At 36.7% G+C, this 14,457-nt stretch overlaps 1 long non-coding RNA gene across 1 annotated transcript; it reads right to left on the bottom strand.

Moving 5' to 3' along the window:
• Nucleotides 1-1,846: 1,846 nt before the first annotated feature.
• On the bottom strand, nucleotides 1,847-5,546 carry LOC140003476 (uncharacterized). The gene is made up of 3 exons (XR_011812231.1): nucleotides 5,414-5,546; nucleotides 5,250-5,322; nucleotides 1,847-1,981 (listed from the first exon to the last, which is right to left on the bottom strand). It is a non-coding gene; the product is annotated as an uncharacterized lncRNA (long non-coding RNA).
• Between the last annotated feature and the right edge of the window lie 8,911 nt (nucleotides 5,547-14,457).

Genomic DNA, 14,457 nt, shown 5'->3' with positions numbered 1-14,457 from the left:
CAGACTTTTAAGGTACTACAGATGAGAGAGTTGATAGCACTTGACTGAAAAAGATTATAACTTTTTCTTAAGTGGGGCATTTTGTTTCAAATATTTAGTATTTTAGACTTTCCTTGTTGTTATTGAACTTGTTCTTCAGCTATTCTGTAATGTTTCCTTTCATGCTTTGCTGATGTCCAGTTTACTTCATAGAAATAGCTTATTGAGTAAAGCATAATTGTACTTTGCGAAATACTCATCTTGTATCACTTCTTTTAGAGATCAGACATTTCCTTTTCCCATAAGGTCTAAAGATCTGTAAGTAGACATAATTCTGCACAAATAGCTCACTCTGGTAGTGTAACTTAGACTGTCCAAATTCCCCTTGGACTGTGGCCTCTGTAACTGTGCCATCACTCACTTAACTTCACCTTATCTTTAAATAAGTTTAACCAGAAGGGACTTGTTCAACTCACCACTCTTGAGTAATGTGAATTATTTATATGATCTTCATATCTGTTCGTTAAGCTATATACAGTAAGCCTAAGTATAACTGTTTATTCTGTTCATCCATAAGTGTGTTATCCCAAGCTTTGAACTCAGACTAACCACAATAAAAAACTCTCTTTTAGCTGTTCTTTGATGGAAATCCACATCATTTTTTTATGTTGTACAATGGCAGCACTGTTGCCTCAGACTGGCACATTACCCTGGGAATGCACAGAGCCATTTCATGTGTTCAGCATTGTTGTGTTGCGACTTTCCAGATCACCCGCCCCTGCTGTTTTACAGAACTGAATGTACAGGAAACTATACAATGCCATATCTTATAATGTAAACATGCCACTGTCACAGCTACTGTAGAAGTGATGACTGGAATAGTCCTTTGTTATCAATTCCCTACTTTGTTTGAGGAGCATTAAGTGGTCTTTTTTTGAGGAATATCAGGCATTGTGAAACAAGATTTCTGTAAAACTGTAAAGCACACCAGTAAAAAATGGAAATAAACAAATGAACTGTTTGAAATGCAGTACTAAAATTGATTCCCCCCAAAAGACCATTAGTGGAAATTGTGTTTAAGTGCAATTTATCAAAATGCTGTACATTTACAGATGGTGGTACAGAACTAGTCAATGTCTATTCAGAGGCAACATTTTTGGTCTGTAATTGTAAAACAGTTGGACTAGTGTTAGTTTGAAATCTTCAAAAGGGTATGGGAGCAATCTTTTTTCTGACTTACGCTATAAGCTTTGTTATTGTTTTTTTGTTGTTGTTTTGTTTTTTGTTTGTTTGTTTTTAGTACACGAGATCTACCTCTGCTTTCCATTTGAAATTTGTCCAGAACAGCAGTGTTATACTTGTCCTTTTAGCAGCAGTGCCAGAGGGACCTCAAAGGCATAAGTCCTGCTTCATTCTTGGTTGATTTTCCTTAAACATAGGATATGTTAACACCTCTGTATATCATAGGATGAAGAGAGTCTACTGAATCAAACATTGTACCTCTTTCAATATTAAGTGTGCTTAGGTTAAAACTTGCTTAATTTATGAGCTGTGAGGCAGACATGAATCTAGGGATAGACATATTGTTAGAGCAGGTTTAATTTTTCAGAAGAAGAGAATTTAATTCTTTTGGTGTTGAGTTTTTGTTTTGTTTTATTTTGTTGATGGTGTTTGCTTGTGTGGTTTTTTTTTGTTTGTTTTTGTTTGTTTGTTTTTTTTTTTCAGATCTAAGAGGGTGTTATTCTTTATTGTTTGGTTGTTTGCTTTGTTTTTGGTGGTGGTTGTTTGTTTTACCATACCAGAGCTAATAAAATGTTATTCTTTGTTTGTTTGTTTGTTTTTATTTTTATTCTCCCTTCTGGTTTCTCTGGAGTGCTTGTATCTTCTCATACACAGTGGGTTTCCTCCTTGGCAAAACAGCTTCATATGTTTCATGGTTTTCTGCTCTTCTGAACTGGAACATGTTTTTGTGTGCTGTTAAGAGCACATAGCTTTGGAGGATCTGCAAAAGACAAGATATTTCATGCATCCCTTTTGGAGGTCTGTTTCTGACAGTCCCTTGAAACCAATTCAAAACTCTCCCTAATTATAATAGGACAGGTTTGTGTCTGCTTTCAGTCAATAAAGCTTTGTTCTGCCTCAGGGATTTTACTTGTACCTGATTATATAATAGAGGATAGGAGAAGTAGGCAATAGTCATTTTAATCCCTGACTATTTTTCATTCAAATAAAAGCTGCAAGGAGATTGATTGAAAGGAAGAAGAGTGAATATGGTAGTACTAAAGGAGCATTCTGTGCTGAGAAGTTCACTGAGCTCCATATCTGTTTTCCCTTTTCTGAGTATTTTTGGATTTGACACTGGACCAAAAGACAGCATGTTTTAAATGGTAGCCCTCCCCTGTTCACAAAGCTGCAGTACATTGCAAGAAGCATGCAGCACATGGTGTGCAGCTCTGGATTGAAGGCTGCTACTTCCACCCACATGTAATGTTCAGACTGGCTCAGAGTCCTGGTGTACGCACCCCAGTGTGCTGGAAGCTGGGAAACTTTAAGGTCAAACAAGCAGCTGTCCACTGAGTTCAGTGGTATGTGGAAGTGGAGGAAGTTTGGATCAGATTGAACTTTCTACATTTTTAGACTCTGGCAATAATTAAGAGTCTTACTTCTTGTATTGCTTTAGTCAAATACTGCCTCCACAATGAATGGTGAAGCAAATGGCCTGAAATGGGAGTTTAATGAGATAAAATGTAGGACCGGCCTAAACTGAAGAACTGGTTAAAAATGAACAAACAAACAAAAAAGCCTCAAAAATATATTGAAGCAAGCCTGTCGGCTTCAATAAACAAATATTTATTTATTTTATTGTATAGCTTTCTTGGGATATTTATCCCTCAGGTTGGAAGCTTGGGCTTTCCTTCTGTCAAAGCAAGGTTGAAAACCTGGCACTTGTATATAAGTTTTAAATGCAGCATGGTAATTATTTGTCTATTGTTAAACGAGTGTATCTTTTAATTTGTTGTGGGTCTTTTGAAAAATAATCAAATGATACTGTAACTTAGGAAACATGTCCTTTTATTATTATTACTTTTTTTTTTTTTTTTGTAAAACTATTTAAGAAGCAAATATTTTCAGAGACAGCAGCTCTGTTGGTTGGTTATCCCTTTGTCTGGTCTGTATCTAAAAATTAAAATTAAAAGAGGTGTATTAGGGATGGATATTACATTAAGATACTGAGGTTTACATTGTTAGTGCACAGATCTAAAAGGATGGGGCTTTTGTTGCTTAAAGAGAAATTAGTTTCTCAAGGCACTCAACTCTCAAACTGCTAACAACAGATCAGCCTTACAGTGCTCATCAAGACTCAGTTCTGCAACCCATAGCTTAGAGTCAAGAATGGGAAACCAGGGCAATAAGGGAGCAAAAACATTCTCCTTGCTTTTTGTTTCTGGGTCATCTTAATTGATCCCAGAAGACTTATCCATTGTTGGTCTACCTCAATCAACCCACCTACATCCTCACCTGGAGGAACTTGTCTCTTTCCTAGCAGCTGAGGAAATTCCTTTGGGAATGAAAAGGTTTCCTGTTTCTCCAGGGAAGATTTTTAACCTCATCATTGCTGTATACATTGCTGGGCAGTCACCATCATGAACAAATGACAAACCAACACTTACACCTCCCCAACTACCACGTTTGTTTATACTGCTAGAAAGTAACTCTACAGCTGGAATAGATACTTTCAATAGCTATACATTTAATTGGTTTTCTTACTGTTCCATGCACTTAGCTCAGACTTTAATGTCTTTCTGAAAAAAAAAAAAATGTTTAGCAAGCGCTTTAACTACAATGTCTTTAAAATACAAATTTTAAAATACAGACAGCTGGTCTGAACTGATCTAACTTTTGCTAAAACAGAGAAAAATCAGTGGCAACCTCAATCAGAATTGTTGTGGCTAGAAAAATGTTGGTACAGTTTTCACTGTTGCTCTAGATCTTGTTTATGCATTTCTAGATAGAATAAATACTGCAAAAAATCCCAAAGCTGTTTAATAAATACTGCATGTTTTGCAATACTTAATATCTAAAATCAGGCAGCATTAAAATCTCTTTAAGAAAGACCACTTTTGTACTATTTTTACTTTCAGGTCCGGATATTTAAGTGTAAATCAGATGAGTTGTATGTAAACTTGTAGGTGTTCACAAAATTTTCAAAACATTTTTAGATTTATTATTTAAGAATGCCTTGCAATTTTCTTTTCATAATAATCTATATTATTTAGTGCCTCTGAATGATCGTGAAGATTAATTATTTGTTTTGCACAGCTATACCTTTCTTTTCTATTTTTACATTCCATAATCATATTGTAATAGGTTTTACAACTGTGTATATACCTCGATGTGATGATGGCAATACCCTCCTAAGGTGAAAAGGAACAATTATGGAAAATGATAATTCTTAATTTTCAGTTTTCCCCTCAGACTTATTTGGGAATACAAAAAAAAAAAAGGGGGGGGGGCGGGGGGAGGGTCTCTAAACAGTGAGCTTTATGTCTTGCCTTTCCTGATGCCTTTCCCCATCAATTGCATAGACTTTCCTGAAATGATTAGAACACAAATGCAATAAGATTCAACCTAAATTTTCTGAAGTCAGAGCATTTGAATAATTCCAAATTAAGGATAATGACATATCATGTCCTTTGTATAGTGGTCCTTAAATACTAGCTGGATAAACTGTCATGATATAATAACGTACCATAGACCAGGCTGTGATACTAAAAAAGAGTTTAGTAGTGCTGCTCTGAATATTATACTGTTGTTGTGTTCTTCCTCTTTTTTTTTTTTTCATTTCTATCAGTGAGTTTACTAGTGAAACTATAGACCAAGAAATGAAGTACACTTTTAGCTATATTTCACATGCAATTCCATCATACGCTTTCTGCTAAAACTAGTCTGCTTTTTCTGTCTTTTCTCTCTCTCTCTCTCTCTTTTTTTTTTTTTTTTTTTTTTTTTTTTTTTTTGTATAATGTTTCAGGTGTTTGCTTTTCTCCAAAGCACACCTTTACAAGCTGTTCAGGTGGCCTGTACAGTTCAAGGAAGCTTGCTGAGCATTGCCAGCAATATTCAGCACCAGAGGAAAGGGAACTGAGCCACACACAAGGCAGCAGCTGTAGTGGACTGAGCACTCAGTCCTAGCTGTGTAACTACTAACTGCAGCCCGTAAGTATTCCTCTAGCTTCCTTGGCACGTCTAACATCTGAAGGTTTAATGCTTACATGTAAAGTGTTAAGTTTTTACATTCTTCTGCTTCCCATAGCCACACAGTTCACACGAGTCATTTACGTTCACCTAGTTAAGATGAAAAAAAAATCTTAATATTGTTTTTATCAGTTATGAAGATGCTAAAGAACAGGGCTTAGGATTTCTCAGAGGGAGGTACCTGTGTTTGTGTTGTGTCTGTCAGATAAGCTTTTACATTTTTGTGTAGATAAGCTTTAACTTCTTTGTGTTTTTGAAGTCTATTTAGTATAGTGAGCTTGGTTTTGTGCTACTCCAGCTCAGGCAGCAATCCTATTGAAAAGATGAAAGACAGAAACAATCACAGCTTTTGAGTCATCGTAGCTTTTAAAGTAGTAATGTAGCCAGCTTCTTGTTTCACCAAGATGACACTCAGAGCCAGTAAAAGCTTCAAGAAGAAATGCATAGTGGAAGCTTATCCCAAGCATGGAACAGAACCGTGATGCTCACTAATGATGCCTGCTTGCAACACTTAGCTTATAAGTGGTTACTGAAACTGAAAGCTCCCAATTCCACATCTGATGCATTGACCCCCTGTGAAACAGTGAGTTAGTGAGTTCTGACATGCATTAGAAAGCTGAAAACTGATTGCATATGACAAATCTGTTACATGTTAAATAAACAGAGGAGTACAATTTGAGGTTTAGTGAGGAATTCCAAAATAAGTGAAACAAAGGGTTGGGACTGCCAAAATAAGTGAAACAAAGGGTTGGGACTGCTAAAAACTAACAATCCATTGGAGGAATACGGAGCCTCATTTCCCTGAAAAGAAAGTAAAGATCATAAAAATCATCTTAATTCAAATAGCAAAAACAAAGGGAAGTAGTGAGAAATGATTAATTTGTAGCATCAACACTTTTAAGAGGTAATCTTAAATAAAATAAATACAAGGTTTACTTGAGATTTACTGTATGGTAGTAAATCTACATTATTGCATCAAATAACTAATACAGTTGGCTTAGTTTGTTTATGTCATAATAAATTGTGTTTGTATGGCTGATTAAGAGGGGAAGTTTTAGAAGGTAGTCTGTTCTAGCTCGTCTTTGAAACCTGTTCATAGTTGTAAAATCTCTATAGCACAATGGAAAAAAAAAAAAAGAAAAAAAGGATTGGTTTAAAGCATGTAAGAGAAACATGTTCATGACAATTGTATCCATGATAGAACACCAAGCCCTTCTTGTTGCTTGCTTCTTCTAATGTTCACCAATAGAGTAGTTCCTTGAAGTTCTTCATATAAGTCCACACTAATGTTGGGAATAGGTGTCAACCTGTAAATACTGTACAAACACCGCTTTCCCTACTTCATTTAGAAACAGTTCTTGTAGGAAAATGCCATATTTTACTTCAGCTTCAACTTTCCAAAGGGTTTTTCATTTCCATTTCTTTTCAATATATGTTTAAAATATCCTGTCTAGAAATTATCTGGTACTGCTGGTATCTCATTCTACTGAGCTATTGTTTTCATTTTGAGTTGTCTTTTCCTTTCTTTTGAAATAAGACTAAATACCAAAATTCTCTCACTGCATATAATGGCTGAGTGCACTAAAGTATAAAAACCTTGATTTAAGTATTTTTGCATTCAAAGATCATAGGCAAGTGTTCATTTGAAGGTTCAGTGGCATTTTGAAATGAGAACATCATATATAAAGATGTCAGAGATGGAACCTCCCACAGTGAGGTTGAAAGCAAAAGAAAAACAGAATGAATAGAAGAGTTTCTAGGTTCCAAGGAATTTTAACATCTCATTACTTTAGATTACTCTACATACAATTTTCAAATATTTTGTATTATAGACTTTGAATGTATTGGTTAAAATTACTTTATGCCTGATATCAATTTAGTCTTATTCATTATATCTCTTAAATAAAACCTTAAAAAGAGCTGTTTTCAGTACGTGAGCAATTTTCTGATAGATGCAAATTCTTCAACATTTCCAGAGTGAACTTGCTGTAAATGAAAACAGAAAGACTAGGAGGCAGCAGTCCCTCAGCCTTTCTTTAGCTATCTAGAGTTATGGTTATAGTTTAAAATATCTTATTGCATTCAAGATTTCCATAATCATTCAATTAAAGATTTTACTACCTAACTAAGCAATTGCGACTTACTTTATCAAGTGACAATCATTGTGATATTATCATATGCTATAATCAGTGCTTGAACTGGTGTTTAATGTCTTTGGTAGTCTAATGAACTGTGTGATAGAACTGTGGCTGCCTGAGGTTGTACTGATTTTTGAGCATGGGTTGACAAATCTCTGTAATTGATCTAGTAGCTATTTTGAGCTACACACAATAGTGAAATTGAGGTCACCAATAACATCATCAGCCATAAGGCATTTTGTCCCAAGGAGACTTTAAGAGCTGGTTCAATAGTGTCTGACTAAAAGACGTGTTGTTCTCCTACAGCGCAGATGGTTGAGCAGGGAGGAGGTCATTAGAAACAATGGTCCTTTTGACACAGTGAGAAATTTAGCATGTGGTGATACATGAGATATTTTGGTGTTGATATTAATAAGTCAGTTCACAAATATTAGGGAACGCATTGCTCTAGTTGGTCCTTCCAAGTCACCATTTAATACCTGCCTGGCCTGCCTCAAATACAGCTAATCCACAGTGGCACTACTACAACAAAACATTCCAGCTCATGCAGAGATTTTTGCTGCGTTTCTTTTTCTTTCATTTACTTGTAGAAAACAGACTTACTTTCTTGTTGGAGACAGGGGTTGGGTAGATGGGCCCTTTGTTTCCTCAGATAAAAGATGGGTGAAGAAAAAAAAAAAAAAGGAGGCTTCCTGCTCACTGGAAAACTGCTGCACCTCATCAACACCAGAGGAACTGTCCCTTTCAGGGAACTTGCCCTGGGGAGAGGTGAATCACACAGCAATGGTGAGTGCCCAGGGCAGGCTGTCAGTGTTCCCCCTCCCAGCAGCCTCTGGCCATTTGGGAATGTCTGTGCTCTACAGTCAGAAGATGTGTGCTGGGACACATGGTAGCTCAGCAGCATGCCAAGCCCCTGAACATGCTCACCAGTGAAATGCAGAGATGGGAAAGAGAAGAATGTGAAGAAAATAGCTATTTTAAAATTATTATAAAATAGCATGAAGAATGAACTATTTAAAAGGAAGCTCACTGAAAAAGCCTGTCAGGGAAAGAAAAAAAAAATGCAAAAGAGAAATGCAATCTGAAAAAGTGAGAATGGACTGAAATTGCTAATGGTAGTTTAATCTCAGAGTCCCACAAAAAAACAAGCCTTGGCACCTGAGAGCTGAGACAGTCACTCACAACATTACAGACCTAATGTAAAAATGCAGCCTTTCCAAGGTGGTAACATTCCAAAATCTTCTCCTGTCTTGTACAGTACTTTATTCCTCATCCTCTTCTACCAGCTTCTGAGCACAGTTTTGCTTGCTTATTACAGGCAGGATTGCCAGTTCTTACAATTCTATCATGAACTCTGTGGTAATTGATGCTTTATTTAAAGCCTCAGCTACTGTAAATGTGAAAATATTTTTTTTAAAGATAAAACAAAACTTTATAGTTTTCATGATTGTGTAGGAAAGCTTGGGAGTGTGATAAAAACTCCAAATATACCTTAAGACTTAGTACCTCACAGTTCAGAAGCCATTATGAGAATATAAAGATCCCAAGTGTGTGGGGGTTTCTTTTTCTAGTGTCTCATGGTTTGTTTTGTTTGTTTTTTAATCTCATGGTTATTATGCCAATTTTTAGGATTTAGGGAAATCCAGTTGATGATCTGTCGAAGTTTGGAGTATGTACAAGAGTTAAGGTTATGATTGGTTATGGTGTTCCTGCTTAGGAACTTCAAAAAAAAAAAAAATAGTTTATGTGACATTTGAGAATCTTCAGCTGATTTCAGAAATGGAAAACACACAGATTTTTGCAGAAGTGTGAAAATGAGTAACAGAATCATCAGCCCTGATTGTATTTTTATGCTGATTCTAAAAATAATTGTCTTTTCTCTTTCTGACCAAACTTGTCTGTGTAACCAGGCACAAGTTCCTGGTTTTGGAGAGGGCAGGAACAGATCCCAGGTTTTCAGATTTACCTTAAGCAAGCTATTTTCTAGCCCTTTTCTTCATGAAGATAACTTTGAAAATCCTTACTAAAAACAATTGAGAAGGTTGAAAGCTTGCCTCGGATTTTTTTCCCCTAAAGCTTATTTGGAATTATAGAGCAGCCTCCTAGGATTGGGCTTTGGGGTCTGCAGGCTGCTCAAATCGAAGGCCAAATCCTCAGAGGTGCTGAGCAGCCCCAGCTTCAGTTTTGGCTCCTTGTTAGCAGTGGCTTCCAGCAACATCTCTTATCTCCCAAAGGGATCAAGACTTACTGGCTCTTTGAAACTCCCAACAGGCATTTGTTCAGGGGTGATGAATTTTTGTACTTAGCTTTCTCTTACAGTAGGATGTTTTCAACAGACTGCCTGGTGTGCAAGAGGGAAGATCTTTTACATATTGCTTCCTGCGTCCTTTACATGCAACTAAATGTTATGAGAAATTAGGATCTTAGGCAGCCAGTTAAAACATTCTCATTTCATTTCCAGTCTCAACTTGAAACTTGGTTCACTTACTTGGGAAGGAAAGGCTTTTTGGCACCCTTACCCTAAATTATTTCCCAGTTTGGAGTCTTCTCTCCAGCAATAAACAGTCTTACCTGAAGTGGTTGACTGTATGATCCAGCACCCCTCCCTCCCCCACTCCCATCCTTGTCACAATCACCTCTTGGAATGCCTTACTCATTACGTTTTCATTGTCTTGAATTTATGCACTGTGGTAAGTGGACTCCTAACGTTATGAATGTTGCTTTCAGTCTACTTGGTATGTCATTTTGCTGCCACAGACAGCACTTTCCCCTCTCCCTTAGATATTTTCTTCTGGGAAGCTTGATTCCAGTTTCTGTTTTCTGTTCCAGGTCATATGAGTATTCTCCATTTTATATTCCTGCCATTTAGTGAAATCTTTAAAAGGCCTCTAAGGAGAAGGAAAATGCATAGTAACACAAAGAGCCATCAGAAACCTGTGATGTCTGATTCTGATCACGCACTAGTAAGAGCTGTCAGTAACTGGTGAGATCAACCATTATCCAAAAACATGTGACATGGATTGGTGAGTCAACATGCTACCTGCTACATAGAAGCTTACATAACCTACACCTGCATATAATGTGTGTGTGTGTAGGTAGCTATCAGTACCTACAATTCAAGAAGTTTAATTAGAACCAAATTTTCTATAAAAGCCTGTTTCTGAAAAAAAAAAAAAACAACATATTTTACTAATGCAAAATCAGAGGTGCTCTGAATAGTAATATAATAATATATATTGGCTTTATATAATGATTTTAGTGAACATATCAGAGTTTTCTGACCTGAATCATTAACTCTGCTTTACAGATAAAAGCATAAAGTTGAAATGAGCTTCCCAGGTAGAGCTCAGAATAGTTTGGTGAACAGTATGCAAAACTCTTGGCTCCCTTGTGCTGTTTGAAGATTTCTAAAACTTTATTTCTAAAGAGAAGGGGACATGAGAGGAAATGAAACCATATAAAGATAACTAGCCAGCCAATTCTTCCTTCTCAAAAACACAAAATGAAAGTTTTATTCAATCCCAACAAACCCAGATGTCACCAATTAAGACCAGAAGTAGAAACAGGCAATTCATGCCATTTGTTGTTGTTTTTAATGTAGCTTTTCTATTGAAGCCATATACATACATGTTACACAGATCAGATTAATAATGCACATTTCCAACTTACAGCGTTTCTTTTGTGATAACACCCTGTTCTGTGTTTGCTAAACAAAAGCTTAAATACAAACAAAAATCAGAATACCGAATGACAAATCTCCAACACTAAGAAACTGAATAAACCAGAAAATCGTATCCTATATCACCATTTCCATTAATGGTGCTGTACATGAAGAAATAAACAAGCTAAGGTGAATTTCCACTCTTTTCCAATGATATTTGTCACTAGTGTTTTACTTTTTTCAAAATACTAGGAGAGAATTAGACCAATTTTTGTGTAAAATATTCATATGCGTATTTTATTTACCTTCTTGCAAATCTGAATAATATGCTGTGTAAGTTAGGAAAGCAGTATGCATTGGGCTTTTCAGCTGTCCACCTTTGTCTGAAGAGATGGGCCTGAATGCAGAAAGCAACCTAAAATGTTTCTGTGTTGTTTATTGTGGTATTTGTAGGCTTGGGCTGTGGAGTGGAAGCTGGATGTTTGTTGTAGACAAGTAGGCTCCATGTGCAGGAGGACAGAAAATGCTTTATGGGGTCCCAGAACCCCCTAGCTGCCTGGAATCACCTGAAAGAGTCTGAGCCAAGCCAGGAAGGTGCTGAGGGATGTGTGGAAATGTGCCCTGCCAGGCTGCTGGTCCAATGGAAAAAATCATGTGGAATGTGTGCGCGTGTGATTTTTCTGCCCTATTTGTCCCGATTCATAGTGAGGGAGAGCCAGTCTCTCTTCACAGCAACAGTCTGAGACTTAGGTTAGACTTAGTGTGTTCTGAAACTGTACCTTTATGCTTCAAATGCATGATTCTCTTACAACAGTGTAGATCTGATTGAGCTCCATTAGAGTAAATCATGTAAATCCAGTCTTGGGGAAAGGAGAATAGTTTCTGGCATTCAAATATAATGAAACACACCACACACACATACACCACATGTGTGCTGGCATTAAACTTTCATTCATAGATTCTACCCTTGGTTTACGGAAATATTCATTCAGGTTCATCCCTGCTTTAAAAACAAACAAACAAACAAACAAAAAACAACTGGGACTGATTATAGTTTTGCATCAAAATCATGTGAAACTTGTGGGTTTGTCAGGAGTCCAGAAGAAACGTGGGAGTTTCTTGTTGAGATTTTCAGTTCACTTGAACTTGAAACTCAGAATGGAACTTGAGGGGGGGAATGAACACACACAGATCTGGAAGAAGGAATATGTTCAAATAAACCCTCATGAAATGCAGCTCCCAACAGTTTTACATGGAATCCTCACTCAAAATAAAATAAAATTAAATGCAAAAACATTTCTCTCTCTCTTAAAAGTCCTACTCTGAATGCTACTGAAAATCTGTTTCCACAATGGGCAATACCATTTGTTAAAAAAAGGAAAAAAAAATATTTTGCTCAACAAAATGTCCCTATAACAGCACTAAAAACAGAGGGAAAAGTATGTTTAAATTAATTTATAAACAAAAGATTATTTCCTGCACTGCCAGCAAAAATCCTGTTTGCTGACAACGTTCTGGCTTCAAACATTATCAGCAAATGGCAGGATGAGTCCTTTTATGTAAATGAACTCATTATTATTAATTTCTGCTGGTGCTGGACGATTTATGAACTGCTTTTCAAATATGGAAAAGTGGTTCATAAATCAGAGGGGAAAAAATGTTCAAAAAGTCCTGGCTTGATAAATAACAGTGCTCATTCATGAATCCTGCCCATGGTGTCTTTTATCTTCAGTAGGGAGAAGATCAAAATGATAAAATAGTAATGTGCCAACAAAAAAGAATTGAATGGGCAGAGACATGTAACATTGTCCTCTCCAAGCCTTAATGGGCAGGGATGAATGGCGACAGACTATCCTTCACTACCAGGCAGCTATGTACTGATTCTCCCAAGGTGAAAATGCCCTTTTTTCATACACACCACACAAAGCCAGAGCATGCAGGAGCTGCTGAGCAGAATCCCACTTGCCCCCTACCTTCACAAACATACGCAAGCTATGGTCGAGGGGTGGTGCCTTTCCATCATAGCTGCTTTTCAAGGAATACAAGTCTACTATGTGCAGACATTGTAACTGCAAAACTCCGTGGGTACCTCTCCAGCAGCCTCATGCTTCCCCCCCATGTCTCTTACACCTCATTATTGCTAGTCATCCTGGAACTGGCATGTTACCTAGTTCTCCTCTACCAGGCAGTACAGAACCCATTTGATTTTAAAGGCTTTATTTTAAGATGAACAGTTACTCCAGAGATGAAAAGTGTTTCCTAAAAAGTGAGAAATCTGGCAGCTGTTCACCTTATGGCTACTCTCAAAGCATGCCACTAGCCCTGAACAGGGCAGCATCTTCAGGACAGCATAGTATATACAACTAAATTTGCATCATGCCTTGTTTAATGAAGACACCGCTTTTCATCCATATTTGAAGGAATCAGGCTGAAACGTAAAATAATATACAGAATATACCAAGAATGAACTGTGGCCGTAGCGGTGTTTTTTTCTCTCTTAGGAAATTCTCTGATGTGCAAGTAGTCACAAAGAGCTGGGTCAAATTTGTCACCTATGTAATTTCATTAAAATTGTAGAAGTTGTGCCCAGAAAGAGTTTATCCCATTATTATTTCAATGCCAAATATAGGACAAGTCTATGAAAATGAAGTAGAGAGCATGATAAAAATCTGTTCCCTAATTAGTTTTCCTTTCTACAGTTTTGTTGTAGGAAGAAACTACAACTGCATATTGTGATTATTTGCTCTTAAATAGCATTGCTCATTTAAGAACTCGAAAAACCTTTCAGGTATTAGTCAATTAAAGCTCACAACATCCTGTGAGGTATGAGGAACTGCATTAACACTAAAGGCGAGGAAAATGAAGCAAGGATAAATTTACTTGCACAAGGCCATGAGAAGAATCTGGTAGACTCAGTAGTCAACCCAGAAGAATTGTTGACTTTTCCTACTGCAACCAATAGCTAAAGTATCTTTCAACAGAGGAAAATAAAATGACAGAATAGTAGCTGTTTCTTAAATTTATGTATATGCAAATTAATGTTTTGACATTTTTCATTTCATCTTGCCACAGGACAAAATCTTCTATGTCTAGCAGTGAAGTTTTAACCTCAATATACATATTTGAACAATATATATTTTTCTGTCTACTAAAGACATAATGGCTGCTCCTTTTATGGGAAACCAGGATTTAATCCAGTAAGTCTCTGAGAATCGATATTCTTGTGAAATGACACCATGTTGAAGTTATTTTATGTTATGTTGATGGTTAGCTAATTTTGTAATGGAGACATTTCTTGTAGAAGCAGACATAGTATAATTTAGTGGTAAAAACGTCAATCACAAGGGGTTGAACACTTATGTCAGGGCAGGAAGAGGGCACATTTATTGATAGAAATGTATCTATATACTCTTTGTGGTACTTTGA

Source organism: Anas platyrhynchos, chromosome 12, assembly GCF_047663525.1.
Source record: "Anas platyrhynchos isolate ZD024472 breed Pekin duck chromosome 12, IASCAAS_PekinDuck_T2T, whole genome shotgun sequence".
NCBI classification, from domain to species: Eukaryota; Metazoa; Chordata; class Aves; order Anseriformes; family Anatidae; genus Anas; species Anas platyrhynchos.
The sequence above is the reverse complement of the archived record's forward strand: the minus strand, read 5'-3'. Positions and strand labels throughout refer to the sequence as shown.